Source organism: Canis lupus, chromosome 29 (assembly GCF_011100685.1).
Source record: "Canis lupus familiaris isolate Mischka breed German Shepherd chromosome 29, alternate assembly UU_Cfam_GSD_1.0, whole genome shotgun sequence".
NCBI classification, from domain to species: Eukaryota; Metazoa; Chordata; class Mammalia; order Carnivora; family Canidae; genus Canis; species Canis lupus.
Genome location: NC_049250.1, coordinates 4618104 through 4636582, shown reverse-complemented (window position 1 = coordinate 4636582; position 18479 = coordinate 4618104). Strand labels below are relative to the sequence as shown.

Here is an 18479-nt window from a genome sequence, read left to right as displayed (position 1 = left end):
CTGGGTGAGGGACCTCCCATACACTGCATATCCCCTATATCTATATGTCCTGTGCCCCCACAGTTACCATTATTACCCCATTTTACAAATAAGTCACTGATAGAGCAACACACTGAAGTTTACACAGTCTGTGGGTGGTGAACAAAGGATTGAAACCCAGGCAGATTAAAATGAGGTGGTGCAAACAGTAAGGGTTCGGTAGATGGGCAGACTGATGGCAGTGATTGGGGGGCTGCCCAAGGTATCCATACACCTGTGAACAAGGCTGAGTGTCTTCTCTTCGAGGGCGTGGCCACTAGTAGGGAAGAGAAACATTGAGACCTAAATGAGGTAATAAAGAAATAATCAAGTGCTGTTGGGGCACAAAAGAGAGTAATTTGGGCTAGTGAGGGGGATTGAAGCTGCTTTCCCAGGATCTGGCCTTTCCGAGGACCCTTGGGGAAGTTTGACAGGTGCACAAGAAGGGCATCTCAGGCCGAGAGAGTGCATGGAGGGGAGAGAGCTTGACGTGGGTACCCAACGATGACTGCTCCAGTGGAGTGTGGCTTTCAGGAAACCAAGTGGTTGGGGGCCAACTTGGAAGGTTGTGCAAGACAGGAGTGTGAGGACCCCTGAATGTCATGCTAAGGAGTTTGGATTCTATCCCACAGGTAATGAGGATTTTAGTATCAGGCTGCATAGCATCTTGTGCACTTTCATGGACCGTCCTGCCTTTGGCGAGGTCGGAACCACTGTAGCTATTGGCCTGGAATGTGCGCTGAACAAATGGGTGTAGTATAGAAAACGGCTGCCAGGACGCACAAGCAGACCAGGACGGGGAACAGGGGAGCATCTGCTCCTCCGCGCAATGCTCTACCCGGCTTCTCCCCAGCTCCACGGTTTTAATACCAGAATCATTTGGTAGTGTTTGCCACCTGCTGAAAAATCTCAAAGTCAGGTTGCTGTTCTCCCCTCAATCTCCCCTCCCCTATCACTACTCCACAGGCCACTTGGCTTTGTAGAATCATTTTCAAAAATGTTTATAATGTCTTACTACTGCCTGTTCCATCTGCTCCTCACTCATGGAGGCCTGGCTCCTTCGCAAGGCCTGGAAGTCAGGCATGCAGAGCCAGGAAAGGTTAAAAATGCAGCTTCGACTTTTCCCTTCTTCCTCACTCTCCTTTCATCCATCCTTCCACAGATGACTAAATGCAGTCTTTACTTCAAATGAAGCCAAGCCTATGGTTAATTCTCAAATAAAGAAAAAATAATATGAGCCATCTTCCCGTTAATGTCAGTGGGCCAGCACCATAGCGCAAATACACACACAGAAACACAGCTTACAGCACGTGCACACACACACACACACACACACACACACACACACACACTGCAGTTCAAAATAAATCTTCCATAGGGGTATTTTGCTAAAATTCTGTATGTATTTATTTTTATGAAAGCCTAATTAAAATTCATATAAAAATCATTTTTACTTAGAGATGGAGAGAGTGCATTCACAATGATCAAGGTCATCTGAGTGAAAATTATGTAAGTGTGAAATCTATTTCTACAGATTTGACAGGAATATATTTGATCAGTAGAATTTAAGAACTATTGGCCAATAGAAATGGAATGTTTTTGAAATAGAAATATTTTCTTCAAGTTTTAAGAAAATCTCAGCATTATGTTTTTCTGTTAAAATATATTATTCTTTTGAGGGTAATAGTCACATTTAATTGTCTGCAGATGTATGTCTTTATGTCCTAATTTAGATGGGGACACCAGTTCTATGAACAGTGGCCTAGATTATCATCCTTGCTAATAAACTCTTATTGGAATACTTTCAGATTTGCATCCGATGTGTATGGAGTGTACATTTTGTTTGCCATTTGAAATATGCAGAAAAATTTAAGGCAGACACCAAAGGTCTCAATCAGCAAACAGCAAAAGATCTCTTTTGTTTTATGGTTGTAGCAAGAACTCCTCCTAGTGGACTTTCTCAGAAGTATTTACTACATGTGCAGAAAAAGGCATGAAGAAAAGTAATGGCATAACATCAGTAAATCACACCAACTGGTATCTTTCACCAGTGATGCAGGAACATTTCTTTCTGCCTTTGTGGAATAAATTAAGAGAATGTGCAGAGTACATAAAACAAGTATTGCTAATCAGAAAAACCTGGATTCATCTGGTTATTATCTGCCCTTATACTGTGCTATTTCCTTGGGAAACAAATACAATTCTAATTATAGAATTATTCAAAAGCACAGATGAATAGATTAGCATTTCCTAGGGTACTCTTGATATTTATGGATTTGCTTGAAAAGCAAAAGGTATGTTTGAAAAGGTATGTTTAACAGATATAGACCAAGATAAATGTTAAAAAATGTCTGATTTTTTAAAAAAGAGTACATACATGTTGACTGCTAATGATCATTCAGTCAAAAAATGTACATTCCAAACACTTCCTTGCTGAAAGGTAAACAGCCAAAGCTTTAAAAAAATGTGGCAAATTATAGAATTTTAACACAAGAGCAATAAACTAAAGTTTGTAATTAAAGAAAATGTTTTATGTGGGATAACTTCCAGTATGTTTAGCCTGAAAGCAATGACAGGGTTTAATAGAAGATAATGTAATTGTAGTTATCAGAATGACACAAGACACTGGTTTTTTTTTAAAAGATTATTTTAAAGAGAGAGAATGCACACATGAGTGGGGGGAGAGGAAGAGAGAGTATCTCAAGCAGACTCCCCACTGAGCATGGAGCCCATTGTGGGGTTCCATCCCAGGACCCATGGAATCATGACCTGAGCCAAAACCAAGAGTTGGCTGCTTAACCAGCTGAGTCACCCGGTGCCCCAAGACACTATTTTTTTAACTCTGTTGGTGAAATGTTGCTTAGCTTCTTTTTTAAGATTTTATTTATTTATTCATGAGAGACACACCAGAGAGAGGCAAAGACACAGGCAGAGAGAGAAGCAGGCTCCCTATGGGGAGCCCGATGTAGGATTTGATTCCAGGACCCCGGGATCGTTGACTAAGTTGAAGGCAGATGCTCAACCACTGAGCCATCCAAGTGGCCCACTTACCTTCTTTCCAGAACTCTGTGCTGGACATTTTCTCTAAAATTCTATTTACTGAATATACATATGAAGTAAAATCCCTAGCAGAATTGAGTCCTTCACTACAAAATTTGCTTTTACTCTATTTGCTGCAACATTACTACCCTAACTTCCTTCCTCTTTTCATATCTACAAAATGATTCTTGAACTTAGCTCTTAATATTATTACAAGGTGAGCAAACACAGATGTTATCAAATAGTGTACTCTATATTATGAAAAATAAAATGAGACATTAAAAAAAAAGCAGTACTCCTCCAGCTAACAAACTGAAAAAGACCTTGGATCTAGGCACAGTACTTCCTTGTTTTCACTTTTACAAACAGATTAATTATAGTTCAGGACATTCCCCCATACGTTTGTAATATGAGAAGTTGTAAGCCACATTCTTGACTCAAATTATTTCTTATTGGTAGTTCAAACAGTCCAAATGCCTTTCTGAAATAAAGCATTTTGTGATTAATGTACCCCTATTTTACAATTCAATGAACTCATTTTCAAATTTTTTACTAAGTACGACTCCCCTTTAATCATGAGACACCATTCTGTACATGTAACATATTGGATGCACATGTAGTTTATTAAGCATTTACCACTTTGAAACCTGTTGGCTTATTACCACTTTCAAAGAACACCCTCTTTTTTTTTCCAGTATCTGAACAAATTTATGATTTAATTGGCACAGATGGAATGCTACATGTAAACTAATCAAACACTATAAAACATAACACCGTCTTACAGTGGTCTTTATATACAGTCATGATTTATTCAGATGGCTATGTTTTAAATATGAAACCATTAAGAGCAACTGTTCCATCCAGACTCCTTTTTCACTATGACAGTCTGACTGTGAGTACAACGGATGGCCAATGGTCAGGACAAGAAAAGGGCTTGTGCTTTACAGGTAACCACCATACAAAAATAATGAACTAGCATGGCAGGAATAATCATTGAAGTGGTTGTTTAGGACACGTTTTACTTTTAATATATTACCCATACTCCATACTCTGGAGACATCAGGTGTAGATGATCTCTGGACATTTCCTTGGACTTTTGCCTGAATGGTCCCCAGTATCTGACTTCTCCCCATTTCAGTGGTGCTCAAATCTGAGCTGGAGGCTTCATCGAATCACAGATTACTGGACCCAGTCCCAGAGGTCCTGACTTGGTAGAGCAGGGGGCCTTGGAGAGAAGCATTTCTAACAAATTCCCAGGAAATACTGATGCTTCTAGATCACTGTATTTTGAGAAGCACCATGCCACCTGAATCTGACCTTTATTAGGCCTAAGACAAATCTTACATTGTCCACATAAAATATACCTCATTCACTTTTCTTTCTTTATCATCATTCCTAAGCCCCTGGGTATTTAGTGCATACCAGAGTATTTTATTTCATATGTATTGGGACTTGACTCTAAACAGCTTAAGAACAGAGGATGTGACATACATTTTATTAGAAACATGTATCTGGGGGCACCTGGGTGGCTCAGTGGTTGGGTGTCTGCCCTTGGCCTAGGTTGAGATCCTGGGATTCTTGGGATCAAGTCCTGTATCAGGCTCCCCTCAGGGAACCTGCTTCTCTCTCTGCCTATGTCTCTGCCTCTTTCCCTGTATCTCTCATGAATAAATAAATAAAATCTTAAACAAAAGAAACATATATCTAGAAGTGTGGTCCGCAAGATATTCTTGTTAATACTTCCACAAAGCTTGCTATAAGCGAGTTCCCAGCTGTGTCCCAGAAAGGAGGCTTTGGGTTTGGGGTTGCAAAATTTACATATGAATAACTCCTCAGGTTGTTCCGAATAATAGAAAAGGAGAACAAGCTTCTGGAAACAACACCATGCACATCAGGGGTTGGGGGGGGGGGTGCTCCATGTCCCGTCACAGACTAAAAAAGTACACACTGACTCCACACCATCCAGGAAGCTGAGATGTAGGGGCTTTGTCAACAATGGCTGGGAGCAGATGCCACCTCTCCTGCCACCTCCAGGGTCAAGAGAATGTGCTGGGACAGTCCAGCTCTGCCTCTCCCCAGTGCTACTGAGCAGGCTCCTTCTCTAATCTCTGCTACAGAAGGTTAGGATGGCAAGAGAAGAGGCATGCTGCACTAGCCTGGAGGTCAGGTGATGGGGAAGACCACACTCAGAGCATCTTGCAGATATCAGCTCTATGGTCAAAGCTCATGACTCATCTGTACAGGAAATACAGACAGTATAGGGAACAAGTAGGTTTGGATTCCATGATAGTCTCTTAGACTGTTCATAGACATTGGCTTGGGAGCTATTCTTTTCCAGAAAGGCCTAGTGGGAGTGCAGAGAAAAGGTCATGTTCAAAGGCAGCTGGGGCTGGAAGATCATATTCCAAGATGGCCTCTTTGCTTGTGTTTCTGGTGCCTCTGTGCTTTTGATTTTCTCTCGCTCTGCTTGTGGCGTCTCATCTCCTGGCCCATTTCAGGTGGGCTGGGCTTCTCACAGCAGGGAGGCCTCCAGTGATCAGACATGGTGACTGGCTTCCAAGAGATGCCAGTGGAATCCACCTGTTTTCCTCCTGCCATGTCCCATTGGCCAACGCAGCTCCAGCTGCCTGCCCTCAGGGTAGAGAGACAGACTCAGCCTCTTGATGTGAAAGTGGCCAGGTGTCCCTGTAGACTAGCCTCTTGGGTAGGGAATGTTGTAGAGAATGCAATCTGCTTACTTTTAGGAATGAAAATTGGCAAAACATAATGACTGATGGAACATATAGATAAAGTGAGAGAAATGAGTCAGAGACTATTCTAATGTTTTTAAGTTCAGGGATAGAGCTGATGGTGGCTCCACCAATAGTGCTTTAGGTAAAAGATGAATTGTTTTGTACATGTTAGAATGGTTGACTGTGTGGTATTAGGGAATATCTAGGTGGAAATATTCAGTAATTAGCTTGAGTCTGATGTTTGGATCTGGTGTCATTGGGTAGATTTAGCAATCAGCATAGATTTGGGAATCTCAGTGTAAATAGTGGCACATAGGTTGCCCAAATCTGTAGGCTGCAGACAGAAAACTACAACAGCTGTCATATGAGGAGTAATAGGAAACTGAAGGGTGGGCAAGATGGAGGATGGATTGTTCTAGAAAAGAAGATGATGAAGTCCTTTGAGAAAGGACTGATCTACAGTGTGACAGAGACATGAAATAAGGGCAGCCTGGGTGGCTCAGCGGTTTAGCACCACCTTCGGCCCAGGGTGTGATCCTGGAGACCCAGGATTGAGTCTCACGTCAGGCTCCCTGCATGGAGCCTGCTTCTCCCTCTGCCTGTGTCTTTGCCTCTCTCTGTCTCTGTGTCTCTCATGAATAAATAAATAAAATCTTTGAAAAAAAAAGGGAGACATGAAATAAGATTAGGACTGGGGCATGTGGGTGGCTCAGTGGTTGAGCACCTGTCTTCACCTCAGGGCATGGTCCTGGAGTACTGGGATTGAGTTCCACATCGGTCTTCACTTGAGGAGCCTGCTTCTTTCTCCCCCTGCCTATGTCTCTGCCTCTCTCTCACTCTCTGCATCTCTCATGAACAAATAAATAAAACCTTTTAAAAAAAGATTAGGTCTAAAAATATTCTTTTGGGGGAAAGATTTATTCATTTACTTTAGAGAGAAAGGGGGGATGGTGGAGAATCTCAAGCAGACTACCTGCTGAGCATGGAGCCCAACATGGGACTTTAGCCCACAACCCTGAGATCATGACCTGAGCCGAAATCAAGGGTCAGACCCCTAATCGACTGAGCCACCCAGGGACCCCATTCTCTGACCTTTTTTGATTGGAGTTAATTGAATGTACATGTGAATCTTGTTGCAGTAGTACTGGGGAATCAGAAGACATGAGTTAAAGGATGGAGAGGAAAAATGGGGGAAACTGCTTCCTGGAAGTTTGGATAAGAAGGTGGGGAGAAGGGGCGCCTGGGTGACTCAGTCAGTTAAGCGTCTGCCTTCAGCTCAGGTCATGATCCTAGGGTCCTGGGATTGAGCCCCACATCAAGCTCCTTGTTTCTCAGAGGGCCTGTTTCTCCCTCTCCCTCTGTCCTGCTGCTCCCCCTGCTTGTGCTCTTTCTCTCTGTCAAACGAATAAATAAAATCTGTTAAAAGAGAAAAAAAGAAGGGGAGGGAGAATGGATACTTTTGGTAGTAGCCTGAGGAAAAGTCTTTACAAAGATGGGAGATAAATATACATATTGGTGGGCCAAGGGAAGGGGCTGGAGGAGAGAGGATGTGGATACAGGACAGAGTGCTGTACAGTTCAGACTGAGCTAGTGAAGAGAGGTGGGTGGAAGTCAGCAGGAGAGGTAGAGCCAGCACTGGCAGGAGGGTCCCTTCATTCTCTGAAGATGGAGGAGGCACCTTGCAGCAGGTTTGGCAATGAGTAGGGTGTGAGGTGGAAGGAGAGTGGGGTGACTGCCTCTGAGGGCCTCTGTTTTGCTGACAAAATTACAGGCAAGTCATATTCTGAGAGTGAAGAAGTTAGAGACTGCTGGTATTTTGGATATTCCAAGATTTGGAATAATTAAGAAAAGAAGAGAAAAGGTCAGGGATAAGAAAAATCACTGGTGGTGATGATTGTCCAGTTGAATTGAAGATTACACATTTTAATGGCAGTATTCTGCATGACTTTCTGAATTTCTTCATTCCCATTGGGGCAGTATGGAGGGAAAGGCAAGGGTATGGAGAAATTAAGGGTGTTTGTGAGTCAGTTATGGGATCCATATAGGGCAGCAAAGGAAGAGAGAGAGAGAGAGAGAGAGAGAGAGAGAGAAATGAGCTTGGCCACCTAACAATTAGTGTATAAAGCTGTTATTAATGCTTGAGTTGAATCATTCAGTTACTGACTGAATAGTTGGCCTCTTTCTCTCCTTTTGTTTCTTGGGTGTAGAGTCTATGGCAAAGATACTTTATGGATCATATGAAATCATACTTACAGAATATGTGAAAAATGTGATAGCATGCACACATAATAAAATGAGCTAAAACACCTCATGGCTACTTAGTAGCTTACAGTTATCAGATTATTAAAATGCTTTTATCCTTTTTAAAACTAACCGATGCATAAATATATTCTAGTTTTAAGGTATTCAAATGATATTTTAAAAAAGAGCAAAAGATGCAAGTCACCTGCCAATGCTATTCCCCACCCCACTGGAAACATCACCAAGAACTTGGGGTGCAAGCAGTGATTTTTTTTTTTCTTCAGTTTGTAGACAGGTATCTGCAGGACAGCCAGTGGAAAGAACAGGATTTGGAGGTAAGGAGCCAGCTTGAGAGCCAGCTCTGGGCATGAGGGTGATCTGAAACTACCAGGTCCTCAAGTTTCCTCTAAAATGGATTAGGGGGAGAACTTATAACTGGAATCTATTTTCAAATTTGGGACAAGATATTTGAGGATAGTTTTTAAAGTTTGTTTTTTTTTTTTTAATGTTTTGAGTCAGGAAAATCTCTACTCTAAGAAAATATGTCCTTTCTAAGCTTTAGTTCTTCTTACAAAGTTAGCATAAACAGCAAACAAGATCAAATGTGAGAATGCATATTGTAAAAACAATACCACTGTCAGGGTTTATTATTACTATTATTATTATTATTATATTATTATTATTATTATTAGAAAAAAGTGTATCTGTGAAATGCCAATCAATGTTCCCAAAGTCATTTGTTTCATTAAGTTACCTTCAGAAGAACAGGAACCATACCACTTAAACATGGCAAAAAAATAAGGCAACATAAATCAAAATGCAACTTAATTGCAGCGAGGGTCAGTGCTTCACATGTACAAAGGCCAACTGCTATTCTCCCCTGGTGTCTCCAAAAAAAAACCCTTAGATTTTTGTTTGGGTAAAGTTGACCATTTATCTACTGCAAGCTGTGTTTTTCTTTCCCCTCTCTTGCCAGGGATGATTATACTGTTTCTGACCAGAAATTCAACCTTTTAAGAGGCCTCACTACAAGTTTTCCACTACCTATGTTTGTTCAGGAGAATTTCCCTCTACATTTGTTCCATCAGTGTTCAAAGAAAAGACTTGGGAGAACCAGTGACATTGAAACGAAATGACAGTCCTAGGGCACCTGGGTGGCTCAGTGGTTGAGCATCTGCCTTTGGCTCAGGGAGCCTGCTTCTCCCTCTGCCTCCGTCTCGGCCTCTCTCTGTGTCTCTCTTGAATAAATAAATAAATAATCTTAAAAAAAAAAAAGAAAAGAAAAAGAAACGGAAGTCCTGGCAGCTAGCCCACGCCTAAGCTCCCTGGATGGTGCACGTTTTCTGGAACATGCTCAGGGGATGGAGTCTGAAAGCAGCAGAGGATCCATGACTTAAGGGCACCAAGGAATCACTGTACACTGTGAAGAGCCCAGGGTGCAGTATTTGAAACATTAAACATTATCTGGTAGTCTTTCAGAATCAGAAGCTTTACTTTCGGGTCATTTAATCTACTCTCTTTTCCTCAGGAAGTCACTCAACATCTGTTTGTTCTATATTGTGACTTACTCTGTCAGAATGAGGATGGGCCAGTAGAAGCACAAAAATTAAAACATGCACTTTCTCAAGGCCACAGCCTTTCAGCTCATTCCTGGTTCTCTGTGAAAACCTCAAGTCCTTGCCATTCTCTTGTTTTGCGTCGGGAGTTGCATTAACAGAGAGATGAGAAAGAGAGAAAGGAACAGAACAGGCTGATCTTGGCTTTGTAGCTGCCAGCTACTTTATGGGCTGCTGTTTTCTGGCAGATGGATCACGGGCTCTGTCTTAAGATGAACTGTCTTTGTGCCTCTCTGAGCTTCACATCTTTGCTCCAAAGAGAAATAAAGGCTGAACACAAAATATGTAGAAATTTGGATTTGGGAAGCATTACTGAGAATGCCACAGTGGAAGCCTGGGCATTACTGAGACTTTTTCAGTTACAGACACTTCCAGAGACATTCCATCTTTTGACCTTCAACTCATCCCTTCAGGAGGATTGCACAGGTGTTGTTGGCCACCCCATTCGGGTATGGAAAGTTTAAAGCCAGCCAATCAGTGATGGGCCAGGACATGGGGGTCAAGACCATTAGTTCCCACATTAAGCAGCTTTACCAGCATATCCAGCTGGAATTTCAGAGGCACAGAGTGATATGCCGACAGTCACATACAGTTCCCATTTCTATATATGAAAACTCAAAATTTTAAGAAAACAAAACAAGTGAGTCTTAGATTCTACCTGCTTTGCCAAATAGAGTTTCAACTATTTTAATTTTTAAATTCACCTAATAGATGAACATTTGTTTATACTTAATGTATTCTGTTTCTGGGAAAAATTTAATGCTCTTAAAGTAGATCTATGCCTTATATTTACTTGGTGTTTCTTTTCCAGGATAGTACAATAATCCCCAAATTGTAATTCTTTAATTAATATTCAATTGAAGAGTTAGATTATTTGTTTGAAGAAACAGAACCCAAGTCAAAGTTCCTTAAACATAAAGGTTATTCATTGGCTCATGCAACTGGAATTCCAGAGATAAGGAGCATTCAGGAACTGATTTACCCATTGGCTTATTGGGGAGCAAGAAATTTATCTCTGTATAAGGTTCTTCTAGCTGGACTAAGAATTAAATTCACATAAAACAGATGAGCAGATTAATTTAATTTGGGGACTCCATACCATCCTGCAATTCCAACAGCCAGGCAACAAACACAAGGTTTATATAACACCCTGAGTTTGGGAGAGGGGTAAGGGTCTGAGGATACAAAGGAGAGGAAGACCCTTAGCAGGAAGTTGAGAGGAGATGTTTCAAGAACAAAGGTTGCCCTTTATGCAGATGTTTTAGGTAACAAAGAATCTCTGTTAATAGCTCTCTTTCTGGTATACCTTTCCTTTCCAATGTAAATTTAGGCGGTTGGGGGGGAGATAAAAGAGCTTTTTCCTGGATTTTTTGGGTTTTGATTGCTTTTAATTCTGAATAATTTTAGGTAGCCAAGTCACAGAGCAGAAACTTGTTGGGCCCGTAAATCAAAATAATCTTCACACCAAGGTAGCCCATCTTGAGGTGGTCTGCCCTTGGCGCCTACAGGTTCAATAATGTGGCAACGGGACAAACTCTTCCTGATCCTTCACTCTGCTGTCCCCAGTGTCTCTCTACCTGTGACGCTCAGGATTTATGTAAGTGGTTTGCTAAGGCTCTACACTTCCACATCGGTCCAGTAGAGCTGCCCCCTGAAGCCTCTGTAAGCAGTGATATGATCCTTCCTGGAAGTCTCTACTCAAATCTGATGAGCCTCAACTGCATCGTGACCCTGGTCCTCAACCTACTGTTGCCAGGTAAACTGAAGAGACTCTTGGGTCCTGGGGTTTTGACTCAGCCTGTCCCAAAGATGTCACCAAAGGCTGTTGGTCTCATCATGAGAAGGAATTCAAGGACAGACACAACATTGCCAATGAGGGACACAGGTGGGAAAGTTTGCTAAAGTGAAATGTGAGAGCAGGCAAGCTCAAGAGAGAGAGAGCTGCATCCTCAGGGTTCAGGTTTCTTTTCTTTTCTTTCTTTCTTTTTTTTTTTTTTTCCTCAATATTTGTTAACAAGAAAGTAGAATATTCATGACTTGAGGAAGGGATTTCTTAGAAGCAGGGTTTCATGCTTTTTCTTTCTTATTTGGTCAGGGGTTTCCTGTTATGGCACCCACTGTCTCAGGCTTGTCTGGTTTGATCCAGCTTCTAGTGGATGGTTGCCAGGGCAGGCCTGACTTTCTTAATAGCTGGCAAGGACTTCCTCTTTGTTGGCCTCCAGGAGTCTTGTTAGATCCTGACTGCCTACTCTAAAACTATGACCAAGAAGATAAATGAACCTATTCATGATGGATTAAGCTAATCAGGGTCCACACCTGGATCTAGGGATAGATTCAGCTTTCCAGAGTTGCAGGGACTCCATCAGGAGCAGTTAGAATAAATCCTAGAAAGAGAGAGTGAGAAATGGATGCCTGAGCAGAACCACATCTCAGTTGACATTCCATTTCATCTACATTAGAGTGAACACCATGACTGGCCCTGTGTCTGTTTATGTGAAATGATCATCTCTCAGGATGGTTACAGGTGATGGTGGAACAGTCTCAGGAAAAACAATGGACTCTAGAACAGACAGACCTGGGCTTGAACCCATTTTCCACCTACAAGCAACAGAACATTTGGCAAATGACTTAATCTCTTAGAGCCTCCATTTCCTGATTTGTATAGTGAGGGTTGTGGGACCCAGGAAATTTAACAAAAATCCCCTGCCCCTGGACAAGCAAAGCAGGACTGATTCCATTTTGTGCTGCACCGGCCACCTCCCGTATGACCCCCACATGACCTGCTTATTGCTTAAGGCGCTGCCCCACCCTAGTCGAGCCTCTGGGCACACCCTAATCGGAAATCGGCTCATAACAATGTAACCCCGCCTTGTGCCCCCCAAAACTGTGCCCCGATTCTGACCAAAGTAATAGACCAGCTCAAGTGGATCCTATAGGGTAAGGTGTAATTCAATCGGCCACCTGCGTGTGGACCAGCATGACTGTGCAACTTTCTGCGTATCCCACTGGCCACGGGCCCCTATAAAGCTGCGCCGCCTCTTAGTCTCGGGGCCCAAGTCCCCGCTCCGCTGTGTCGGGTGCACTTGGACCCAGGCTCGAGCTTGTAAATAAACCCTCGTGTGTTTGCATCGGTGTCGGCTCCTCGGTGGTTTCTCGGATTCGCAATCTTGGGCACAACAAGGGTAATAACAGAAAACCATTGTAAACAAAAAAGAAAAATGTAAGTACACCAAAATATGTCTGATACAAATACCCGATAGCTGGAAATACCATGGAAACAACAGAGCAAAGAGATCTTCCGCCTGTAAATCCTCTGAAGTAACTCTGTAACACTAATGTAAATTCTGGGTTTGGATCACTTTGTTACTTCCTACAGAAAGTAGGAAGTAACCTTTAATCAACCTTTAATCACCTTTAATCAACTGTGTGGAATAGCTTGCCATATGCTATGATCTTGTCAGTATTAGAACCACTGTCAGGCCACCAGACTTCCTAATCCTCTGTTGTGACAATTTAGGTATTTTACATGTCGGGTGACCAAGAGTACATTCATTTGACAAATATCTATTGAACACTGAATATATGCCAGGCAGGTTTTCAGGATCTAAGGTCACAGCATTGATACATGGTACGCATGATCAGATCACAGTTTAATTTCCTGTAAGCAGCATCATTTATGTGTAGGAAATTTTTGGTGATGCCTTATGTATGGCTTGAACTCTTTGAATAATTTTATATATTTCAAACACTTGTCCACAACCAATTTTAACAAAAAGTCAGATAAGGATTTCATACTGTTATTTACTCAAGGACAAGAAATTGTTAGAGAAGGCTTAATACTAGCTCCTATTCCTTGAGGGCTCACTATGGGCCAGGCCTTGGGCTAAGCAAATTCCAACTCATTTATTCCTAAGGATAGAGCTTCCTGGGATTCGCTCCAGTAGCTGCAGAGGCACTGGTATTTGTGAAGGCTCAGAGGAGCTCAGAACTGACTAGATAGTGAGAAACAGAGTGGCGGGGTGCGGTGGTAGGACAGCAGGCTGACTGTTAGGGCCAGTGGATCTGGCCATCAGCTATCTGGCCATTGGCCATGGGCCATTGTCCGTCATCTCTTGAAGCACAATATCAGTCATGCCATGATGTACCAAATGTCCTGGTCTTGGGTGGAACAGGATAGATCTTTTCAACATATTCACAGTCAGGAGCTCAGTCTGTTCTGGAATCCAGGTGATATTTGCATCTAGACAGAGGAGAGCTGGGCCACTCATGGATGTCAGGAGGCAGTTGACTTATGAAATGGACAAGCAACCATGGCCAGCAGGACAGTTCATCATTGGCTCCTAAGGTGCTAGCAACCCCTAATTGCCTCTACTGGTTCCTGACAGAATTTTAGTTTCTTTTGCTGTTTAACTTGTTTGTTCATTTAAAAAAAAAAAAAAAGATTTTATTTATTTATTTGACAGAGAGAGAGAGAGAACAAGCAGGGAGAATGGCAAGCAGAGGGAGAGGGAGAAACAGTTTCCCCAATGAGCAGGGAGCCCGATGCAAGGCTCTATCCCAGGATCCTGGGATCACGACCTGAGCCGAAGGCAGATGCTTAACCAACTAAGCCACCCAGGTACCCTTGTTTGTTCATTTTTTTAACAGAATTCTGTTTCCAGGAAAGATGGGCCACATGGCAGCAAACAAGCAAGAAAAGAGCAGGTGGAGAACTGCTTTACACCCCGACGTACAGCTGATCCTTGAACAACATGGGTGTGAACTGCACCGGTCCACTTATACTCAGATTTGTTATGATAAATGCAGTATTGTAAATGTATTTTCTCTTCCTTATGATTTTCTTAATAGCTTATTTTATTGTAAGAATATAGTAGTATACATCACATATAACATACAAAATTTGTGTTGAGTGTTTATGTTACCAGTAAGACTTCCGGTCAATAGTAGGCTATTAGAGGTTAAGTTTCAGGGAAGTTACAAGTTATATGCAGATTTTTTACTGCCTGGGGAGGGGGGATTGGTGCCCCTAACCCCCACCTTGTTCAAGGGTCAATTCTATATTTCTTCCACTTCTGTGCTGTTACACCCACCCCCATTTCAGAATAGTCAATAACAACTCAAGTGTCAGAATGCCAGGCTTGAACCAAAGGGCCTTCTGGCACATATAATGTTGGGTCTAGTGTTCTATTTGTAGAGATTTGACCATAAGAGTACAAACTATAATACTTAAATTATTGATTACATTTCAGTTATTAAAAATCAGGCTAAGTAGAACATTCCTCTATACATTCTTTTCATAGGTTTTGTTTTTGCTAATTTCCTGAGATGAGATCTGATACTAAAATGATCTGTGAGGAGAAGGATTTTGATCAGTTATTAGTGATTAATACTGAAGTTTTCTCAGGTAGGTGCAGTAGATCTGAGAGCTCTGTGACTCAAGACGTGGGAAGGGGATCCTGGTAGTGCCTGGGGAATTGAAGGGGCAGGGCCATGCTGGGAAGCTGGAAGCCTCCAGTGAGCATTGAGGCCTTAGGATGCAGAGCTGAGCTGGAATGCTGTCTGGTGCACACTGTGTCTTGAGGCAGCCTGGTGCACGCAGTAAACCCACTATCTTCAGATCAAGACTCTTCTTAGAAGCTTTTCCAAGGGTTGTAGGATGATCACTGCTACTGGAATTGAACCTGATTAAGTTCTTATCAAAAACAAAAGAAAAAATACCTTAAAAAGAAGTAGCCTAACTAGTACTCTTTAATTATCAAGATGCTGGAAATAGCATAACATTCAGCAGGGTCACTGGAACATAGTGGCTAGTGTTGAAAGGATTCCATGGCCAAAGCACTGTGGGACTTGCTTCATTTACTGTTTTCTCTTGTCCGATACATACCAGAGCAGTAAAAGCACTGAGAAGTTCTGCAGTAAATAAATTTGCTTCAAGTTCACTTAAACCAGTGCTTCCCAAATGTATTTGACTACAGGCCACTTAATCTGAGAATCTGAGAAACACAACTCTACAGGTAGGTTCAGCATCATCCTGCCACATGTGGGTTCTGCTTTTGAGTATCTTGTAGCCTACAGCTGGTACTAAATTGGAGTTGCTCTGCTGTCAGAACTATGGAGTCATTCATTCGATCAGTCAGTTTGTATCAAAGGCCTTGCCTGTGCCAATCTTCATTCTAGGGATTTCGAATGCTCTCTCAGGGCTTCTGTTGCATGGAAAAAGGAGATGGTGAACATGCAAATGTCTAATGTGCAGGATGTGGTCAATTTCTCTGAAGATAAATGAAGCTGAGTCATGAATGGTTCCATTTTTTACCTGGTGTTGGAGGAAGGCCTCTGGAATAAGGTGACAGTTAAGCAGAGTGAGCCATGAAGACACCTGGGGAAGAGCCTTCCAGACAGATCAGGCAGTGGTTGCAAAGCCCCTGCAGTGGGAGCCCACCTCCCCAACCTGCTCTGGAAATAGCCAGGAGGGTAGTGACTGCAGCTGGAGAAGGCGGGGAAGGGTGAAAGATGAGGTTGGAGCTGGACAGATAGGCCCTCCAGGCCACAGCAAAGACCCAGAACTGGATTTGAAGGGTGATGGATCTTCAGAAGGGTGTGAGCAGGAGAATAACAGGCCGGCTCTTCGTTTTAACAGGATCCCCTGGCATATAGGTGCAGGGGAGACTGCACAGAGGCAGGAATAGAAGCAGGGGATGGTTAGGATGGTTCTCCTTTAATCCAGACAGGAGGATACAGGGACTGGGCCTAGGCTGGTTGGCAGCAGATATGGTGAAAAGGCTTGAATTATGTAGCTATTTCTAAGGTAGAGTTGAGTGTGTTGATGCATATGCATATGTGATAGTTAGGACCTGGGGTATTACTGCCCTCAAAATGTCTGATAAGCAAACAGGAGACATAAACTAGCTGGTTTCCCAGGACCACTCTGGGTCACTCAGGCTCTACTACTAACCAGCTGTGTGACCTGGAGCTTCTCTAACTCCCCCTCCTCTGTTCAACAAAGGTCAAAATAACCACTCCACAGGATGAGATGAGACAACACAAGTCCAGGACCTAGATGGACTCAACCACATGACTTTTTATCATCCGTAGTAGGCATATTTAGAAATGGCAGCGATTGCAACTTAAATATTAACCACAATTTAAATACATGCAAATCAATTAAATAGATATAATTGAGGAAATGGACATTGGCAGGGGGAAAAAGTGTGATCTTCTAATATAAGTTTATTCTGATATATGACCATGGGAATAAGGATGCATAAAGAGCTGAAGGGAAATAGTGGGAAATGCATCCACATTAACAAACCCAGTGAAACTTGTTGGAGTCTGTGAGCAAATGGGCAGCACCAGGTGTGCATAATTAATCTTTTGTTCCAATTCCTGAATACAGAGCAGGAGTCAGCTCTTTAGAAATCCTTTCTCACTTACTGTTGAAGCTGTTGTGGCCAGGTGCCCTCAGTCTGGAGTAATTAAAAACCTCCAGCAGCAGAAACCCCCTCCTTGAAAAACAATGCCAAGCTGTTAGAAAAGAAACGCTAGGATAGGAGAGGATTAAATGCAGGATCTCTGTGAGGTAGGTTTATCATGGTTTTCATGATTAAGGAGGTGATGCTCCATGATTGCTTAACTTCTGCCCAGCCAGAGCAGTACTCAGTTCTTGGAAGGGAAGACTAGATTGCAGGCCCAGGAGAGCAGGGAGGAGCCTGGGGGATGGGGAGGATCCCGGAGTGGATAGCAGGCACCTGTTGGGGAAGATAAATGCTACTGTGGCCATTTATGCTGCGTGAATGTGTGAGTGCTCAAGTTGCTTGGCAATCTTATTTAGACAATGTGGTATTGCAAGACTGGCAAGCTCTTCAGATGTGAACTTTACCTATGTAAATAAAACCATCTGCCTGGTCCAAAGTTTTCTTTTGTTTTGTACCGAAGTGGCTTCTTAGGAAAATGACTAAGTATTCAGCTGTTTCAGGAGAAACAAGAAATTCTGCTTTCTTTTCCCTTTTTATCTTAAAAATAACGACTTCAGAATTGAAGAGTAAAGAAAAATCTACAGAATTCAAGTTCAACAGAGTGCAAATTATTATTTTATAGAAGAATTCTAGGGCAGTTTGAGAATTTTTGCGTTTCTTGAGCTTTTAAAGTGGGTACCACCCAAGGTAACTAAGAAAAACTATTTTTTGTGTATTTATGGAAGAGCCATGTTATGCATAATTTATCTAAGACTTTACGAATCAATATAACTACTATTAAATGTGGAAATAATGATTTGCAGTACTCCACCTCAAAAATTTACAATTCCAATCCCTGGAATGATGCATTTTAAAATTTCTAAGTCAGTTTGTAAAATGACCAAGAGATTTTTCTCATACTCCTTATTTTTACAATTACCAAGTCATTACCATCGACAGGAGGTGTCATCACAGATTTAGTGAGGCCATAAATCAAATATAGGAAGCTGTGGCAAGCTGCTCAAATGAAAAGCAATACCAGGGAGATCCCTGGGTGGCTCAGCAGTTTAGCGCCTGCCTTCGGCCCAGGGCATGATCCTGGAGTCCCGGGATTGAGTCCCACATTGGGCTCCCTGCAAGGAGCCTGCTTCTCCCTCTGCCTATGTCTCTGCCTCTCTCTCTCTCTCTCTCTATGTCTTTCATGAATAAATAAATAAAATCTTAAAAAAAGAAAAGCAAGGCCATTTTCATTTTCAAATTGAAAGTAGCTTGTAGCAAAGTAGACTTTGATCAAAATTTAAAAGAACTATTTTTTTTTGTTAAACTAAAAAAAATTAGGCTTCAAAGTTGTTACTGAAACTTTATTCCTTTTTGGAATTAGG

The 18479-nt window shown here is 42.1% G+C and overlaps 1 long non-coding RNA gene across 3 annotated transcripts; it reads left to right on the top strand.

Annotated features, from left to right (window-relative positions):
- The first annotated feature begins 381 nt into the window (after positions 1-381).
- LOC102154400 lies at positions 382-14446 on the top strand. 3 transcript variants are annotated; one of them, XR_005380952.1, is made up of 6 exons: positions 382-650; positions 1477-1527; positions 8315-8365; positions 9007-10286; positions 11213-11402; positions 14308-14446. It is a non-coding gene; the product is annotated as an uncharacterized LOC102154400 (long non-coding RNA). The 3 variants fall into 3 exon arrangements; XR_005380950.1 differs by having other exon boundaries at positions 11054-11402; XR_005380951.1 differs by having other exon boundaries at positions 11054-11402; positions 14294-14446.
- Positions 14447-18479: the final 4033 nt, after the last annotated feature.